Genomic DNA, 6,975 nt, shown 5'->3' with positions numbered 1-6,975 from the left:
TCCATTTTTTAACTAACTGTGAAAATTTTAAATCGGATAGAGATGCTCTCTTTGACTTTGTTTGCCAAAGAATTCCGAATTTTTCTACACTTGATAATCAGCATAAATTTATTTATTTATTAAACTGTGAAGACAATCAGGTCCTTAATGCTGTTGGTAAATTTATTAAAGTGAATATGAGTTAGTAATTGTATTGTAACTGTATGTAAAAAATTGTTTGTATCTATGTATCTATGCAAATCAATATTATTTTGCCTTATTCATGTATGCTCTGTATTCCCCTTGTGGGCCCTTAATTGGAAATAAAATATGTTCTGTTCTGTTCTGTTCTATACTGGGATTTGATTGGACAATAAGAATTGACATGAATATTTATTGTTTATTGTCCAATCAAGTTCCAGTAAATAGTAAACAAACATCCAAACAATGCAAATATAGCAAACAACAAGTTAATCAATGACTTGTTTTGCATTCTGTTATATAAGTTCTGTAAACAAAACAAATATAATATTTAAAATTTATTTATCTAGGGCATGTTATGCTTAAAATATTTTCCAAATGCATATATTTGTATGTACTCAGTAAATTTTGAGGTGAAAAATCAGTCATTTTAGACAAAGGGTCCACATGAACCAAAACACAGGTAAGACGCATACAGTGCTTATGCGTATTATACAAATATTATACATTTTGTTTTTTTCAAGTAAAGAAATAGATTTCAGTTTAAACATAGCCTTATCCAATCAGACCTTTTAGTATTAAATGGTGTTCACCGCTTCTAAACGTTACTGAACAAACAAAACAAAAACTCACCTTTAGTTTTTGGACAGAAGTGTTTAATTTACTTTTCTTTTTTACATGAAGCTGGTTTAATCCTCCGCTGAAAGTTTTACTAGTCCTACCAGTGAAATTGATGAATCTACTTTCGGAACCGTCACATCCGATAGAAAACTGTTCACACTCCAAATTTCTGTGCTCATCATAACCCCGCATTCCAAACAGTTTACAGTTGTAAAAGAAAACTGTATTTTGTAACGCCACAGAATTGTCACAGCCGAACACTCCAGAATTCCAAATTTTTTCTTCGTCCTCTTTGGTGATGGGGTCGGCCTGTTTCGTAGTACTTCCGAGTCCCCGGGAGGCTAATTCCTTCATTTTAGCGTCTAGTACCTTACGGAAAACGGCAAACCTAATGTCATTTTCATTTAGAAAATTCTTGTCATGGATTTCCTCGTCTCTCAAATGTCTCAAAAGTCCACAAATTATATAATACAGTGATTTTGGGGGGTATTCAAGTCCATCTTGTTTCCGTACTTCAACAACAAACCGCTGTAGACATCTGTCAATGGTTTCGGCATCCATATGCTTTAAAAGGGGGATATTCTCATTTTCTTTGTTTCTTTGTTCCCTCCATTTCATGAATGCTTCCACAGCCCATTTGGTATTTTTTTCTGTATTTGGGTTTTTCTGGGAGTTTATTAATTTGTCCAAGTCCTCTTTGCTTGCCGGATTCCCAAATCTCTTTTCACAGGACTCTACCATTTTGGTTTCCTCGCCAAAACCCAGGAAAAAGTTTGGTAAATCATCGTCAGGTTCCAAATATTCCGCTACACATTGAAAAATGGTCATATGTGATAGGGATTCTGTACACGCATACTCTTGTTCCATGTGGTCGGCTACTTGAGACAGAATTATGTCCAGGTCGTCATCAAATGCATTTGTCAGGGATGTGCTTGAACTGGAACCAAAAACGTTTTGAGTCCCCATTATGAGTGGTTTGGGTTCGGGAATTTGAGACATAACTATGTTTAAGGGTCTTCGTAACTTGTATTCGGCTCCATGGTTTTTAATATACTAAATCATTTGTGCCGGCGTAAAAACACGTGGGTCAAGAAACTCGTGCAATTTTTCAAACAGGAATTGTTCACATAAGACTTGTGTCTCTAAAACAAAAGGTCTGAATTTTGATTGGTTGTGATACAAAACATTAAGACTATTATGGCAAGCCGTTCTCGTCAAAACTAAGTTTAAACCCTTTTTTCGAAAAAAATACACACTAAGATTATAAAACCTAAAATAACTCACTGAGGAATCGAAATTTCACAATGAGATTTAAAAAATTAAAAACACACACAGAGAATTCAAAATTACACACTGAGATTTTAAAAAGACACACTGAGATGAAATAAATTGAAAAACACACACTGAGAATTGTTTATTACACACTGAGATTTCAAAAATACACACTGAGATTAATATGCAAATTACTAATGAATATTCATGAGATGAATAATTCAACAGATTACTATCTTGATCTCAAGAACTCTTGTCATTATAATAATGAAATGCGATTCCTTCAACAAACATTCCAGGGGCGTAGCTTACGTTGAGGCAACCGAGGCAACTGACTCAGAAAAAAAAATAATTAGTTTCCTTCACTGTTTTTTCTTTTAAATGATTATTGCAACAAACTTGCTACTAAACAATGATATAGCGGTTATTGATTCATACCCTTTACGATTTATCAAGACTTATGGGAACATTTGAATTAATTTTCCCTCCTCTACTTGGAAAAACCCTTTACGGTAGTTTTCTGTAATTTAAGTTTGTCAGTATAAAAGGAAATCGACAACAGATTTATTTTGTCCTATCCCATTGCAAGCGAAAACAGTGAGTAGAAAAGATGAGGATCCAACTCACGAGTCACCCGATCAAATCACTTTACCATTGAATTAGGTAAATTATATAATTTTGTGTCAGAATAATTTCTAGTATATGAGGGCCTGTGTGAGGCTTTAAGAAAACAGAAAAATCGGCCCTGAAATTTTAATTTAAATTTAAAAGAATATGGATTTAAAATGGTGTTAAATTATAAAATAAAGGAAAATCAAATTATGGGCGACAATGATTGAAAAATATATATTTGATAATCCCATTCTAAGCATTCAAACCCTCATTTATAACCGTTGACATGTTCCCCTACTACTATGTTTATTGACTCTGGTACCAAACAAAACAAAATATGCATCTATATATCATAGTGCACAGAAAATAATTTATATGGTGTGGTTCTCAAGTTTTATTCTCGGTATTTTAAATTCATAGTACGTTTTCACAAGGCTTATCAGGGAATTTAAAATATTTAAAGGAATCACTAATTCCAGAGAAATATGTCTGTTAGTTTAAATACATGTATAAAAAAAATCAACCACATACTGTTCATTTATAATGAAGACTTCAGAATAAAGTAAATGTTAGTTATTCGCCGGTTGTCATGTTCATTGTGAATGAAAAATAAAGAGTTGAATAAAAATCATTCAATATATAATTTCAAGACCTTTCAAGACCTTCGAAGGAATACACCACTAAAACAAGTGCCGTGCTACACATTACATGTAGCATATGTTTTTCTCCTAGTTCATCCTGAAATTCGTTTGTTCAATCCAGCTGTCATTTTGTAATGATTATCAATAATTCGTGACCTACAACCAAATCAATGATCATCACAAAACTTATTACAAATTTGCGTTTGTTTTTTCTGTATTGAGCATTTTGTACAGGTTTCTTCTATCCACCGAGCAAAGTCATGATTTCTTGTGATATGACGTTAACTCATGGCAAAGTGAGGTACAGCCAACTATATTAGAGTGTATTACGGCTTGGAAATATATTGGGAGCCATTTGGCATTTGAGCTGGCTTTCTACTGGGAACAGTATGTCAATATATATGTTCCTGCTTTCTGTAACTGCTAGCAAGTCAGGAAACTGACTTTTCATTGGTTGTCTAATGTGATACCTTCACGTATTTTGTTATTTTTATAGCTTTGAGTATAGATAGTAAGACATACAAATGTATAATTTACATTATTATCATGAACTAACATTGAACAGCAACTATTTTTAACGATTCTTTTTTATTCAAATTGTAAAAACCTTGATAGCTTCAGCTTTGACCCCCTGCCTCGGTATAAACAGAAGGCAAGCTACGCCACTGCATTCGTAACAAATTTCAAGACTTAACATCGCTTATATTCATAAGTTAGTTTGTTGCCTATAATTCAGATCATTACTACCAGTAATTAAACATGGGTCCCTTTTCAAAAGTCTTCCAACTGTTTTCCTGATTTCGCTAGTTAATCTTTTATATTTTTGTTACGTTTATATGCTATAATAGACACTTTCCTTGGACGAGAGGGAGAGTAAAAATTTCGCTGCATTCTTTGGCAGATTGTTCCAATGTTTTCTTATAATTTTAATAAAGTTTTTCATCATTTGGTTATATTTTGTAATAAGAGTAAGTGGGTATTTTTCTTGTTCTTGTATTTCTAAAGTTTTTTTTATTAATAATTTGGAACCAAATCGAAGTTATGTCCCCTTGTTGTTTTAAGCTTGTAATAGATTCAGATTAAGTATGCTAATTAGATATGTGCGCATAAAAAGTGCGCACAAATCTCAGTGTGTAATTTTAAATTCTCAGTGTGTAATTTTAAATTCTCAGTGTGTAATTTCAAATTCTCAGTGTGTGTTTTCAGTTTATTTATTCTCAGTGTGTCTTTTTGAAATCTCAGTGTGTAATTTTCAATTCTCAGTGTGTAATTTTCAATTCTCAGTGTGCGTTTTTCATTTTTGTAATCTCAGTGCGTCTTTATGAAATCTCAGTGTGTAAATTTTTAATTCTCAGTGTGTAATTTTCAATTGTCAGTGTGTAATTTTCAATTCTCAGTGTGCGTTTTGAAGTTTTTAAATCTCAGTGTGCTTTGTTGTAATTCTCAGTGTGTAAATTTTTCGAAAAATGGTTTAAACATAGTTTTGACGAGAACGGCTTGCCATAGACTATATTTAATTGTGTGTATCTTCATTTAAACAGTCTCGGGGGCACGCCCACTCGACAGTTTAAATCAAGATACACACAATTAAATATACTCTAAATATTACATATCATGCATCAACAATGAAGTAACAGGACACATTTAAGTGTAATTCGGACTTTTAAACTTGAGGCGTTATTGAAAAATTTCCTCATTTGTTACTTACCCACCAATATTTGACGACGCATATTCTAGGTGAGTAGATTTTCTTTCTTTGCCTACAAGTTTAAATTTGACATTTTACTTAAGTTTCTTAAATCATAATTAAGAGCTGCTAAAAGTTATCAATCTTATTTTATCTTAAAATACAAGGCGCAAACTGTTGCGAGAAGGTCATAAAAACAATGTTAAAACATGAAAAATCCACCTGAAAGATTACGTTTCAACAAAAATATATCCCTTCTAAATAAATAGAACTATACAGTTTTTGATAACACTTGTAACAATTTCTAAATTAATTGGATAATAAAAACAATTTTGTTTGTCTGTATGCGCACTTAATATTAGAGAAAAATAAAGATAGAGCATAGTGGAATAAGACTGAGGCAAAACTGGTCACAAACATATGTCCCTTTTAAATAAAAGTCGTTGGTTTTTTATGCGTTCTCCGTATTAACACGATTAAGAAATATATTGACGATATGAGTTCACATAAATGCATGTGTATAGTAATAATATTCCAAATAACAATGAAACAAGGATATTATAAATATGTCATCATTTCTTCGACTTAATTATTAATAGTTACTGACCATAGATATTCGTGTTTTAAAACAGAAGAAGCTTATTGATTTGATCATATCAGTTTAAAAGATATATAAATTGCAATAACCATAAAATAAAATGTGAAGTAATGTCTACGTGTATTGAACCTAGTGACCAAGACATTTGTTTTTACGAGAATGATTATTGTCTCCGCGGAGACGATATTAAGAATTGAACGATGGACAGTCTGCGGGCTGAAAGCTTCTTTCTATCTGATTGGAACATATTGCTGACTCTATCCCGGTCATATATAATGTTCCCAGCTCTATCATAGCTAACGTTTGTTGATTGGTTGGGACAATTCGAAACCTAATAAATGTATGTTGATCCCGTTAAGTGTCGGAATTAAAATCTTTATTTTAGCAATGAGATTTTGCCTGGTTACCAATATATATATATATATATATTGGTACACAGGTAACACTTATCTATAAATAGCCGAAACACCTGACCTCAATTCTTGTCAACACAAATGTGATTATTTAACCTACTATTTTAACATTTTATTTTAACATTCTATCCAGTCTCTCCACGGCCAACACTCGGCTAACCGAGAGATTGGTCGGTTAATCTATCTTGAGTATGCGGCTATATCGGCGGTTGGTCTGTTAATCGGGTTGGCTAAAGTCTGTTAATCAGGTGTTATCGAGAAAATCATTGAAAGTTCAGCATGTTTCATTGTATTACTTTCTAAATATATTTTCATCATAAAAAGTATTCATGTCTAACAAAACAATTCAATGTACTGTATTCAGTGGTGTAATTATTATTTTTCTAGCTTCGATGTACGATCTATAAAATGAAAAGGCGGGTTACTCATCAATAAATTTATACACATTTTACACACATAAAATGTACACAAAATGACACATTGGTTAAATTTACTTGCATTCAATATTTTGAACATCGAAAAAAGAAAGGCATCATGTTTGTTAACTATATTGATATCATTGTGTGAAAAATCTACACGAAAATCTGTATTTTGGTGACTTAAATCAATCTTTATTTAAAACCTGGTCTGTTAATGGGTCGGATGTATAAAACCCGGTCTGTTAATTGGTCTGTTAAGAGTTATGAATGGCAATAACAGTATAATTTTATTGCTAGAAGTATGGGGTTTTGTCGGATCAAATGAGTAGGCTCAAGACGAGCGGCTAAAAATACGAAAACAACACATGAGCAATGAAACATAACATATACGGAAACAACACATGAAATTGAAAATTGATAAAAATGGTTTCAAACAAGAGGCTCTCAAGAGCCTGAATCGCTCACCTTAATTGTTTTGGTTAAATCTGTCATGAATGATTATTTTGGCTTTTCAATTTATTTAAATGTTCTT

The 6,975-nt window shown here is 32.2% G+C and overlaps 1 pseudogene; it reads right to left on the bottom strand.

The window, feature by feature from the left end:
• Positions 1-442: 442 nt before the first annotated feature.
• Positions 443-1,743, bottom strand: LOC143054644 (uncharacterized protein KIAA1958-like; annotated as a pseudogene).
• Positions 1,744-6,975: the final 5,232 nt, after the last annotated feature.

This window comes from Mytilus galloprovincialis, chromosome 12 (genome assembly GCF_965363235.1).
Source record: "Mytilus galloprovincialis chromosome 12, xbMytGall1.hap1.1, whole genome shotgun sequence".
NCBI classification, from domain to species: Eukaryota; Metazoa; Mollusca; class Bivalvia; order Mytilida; family Mytilidae; genus Mytilus; species Mytilus galloprovincialis.
The sequence above is the reverse complement of the archived record's forward strand: the minus strand, read 5'-3'. Positions and strand labels throughout refer to the sequence as shown.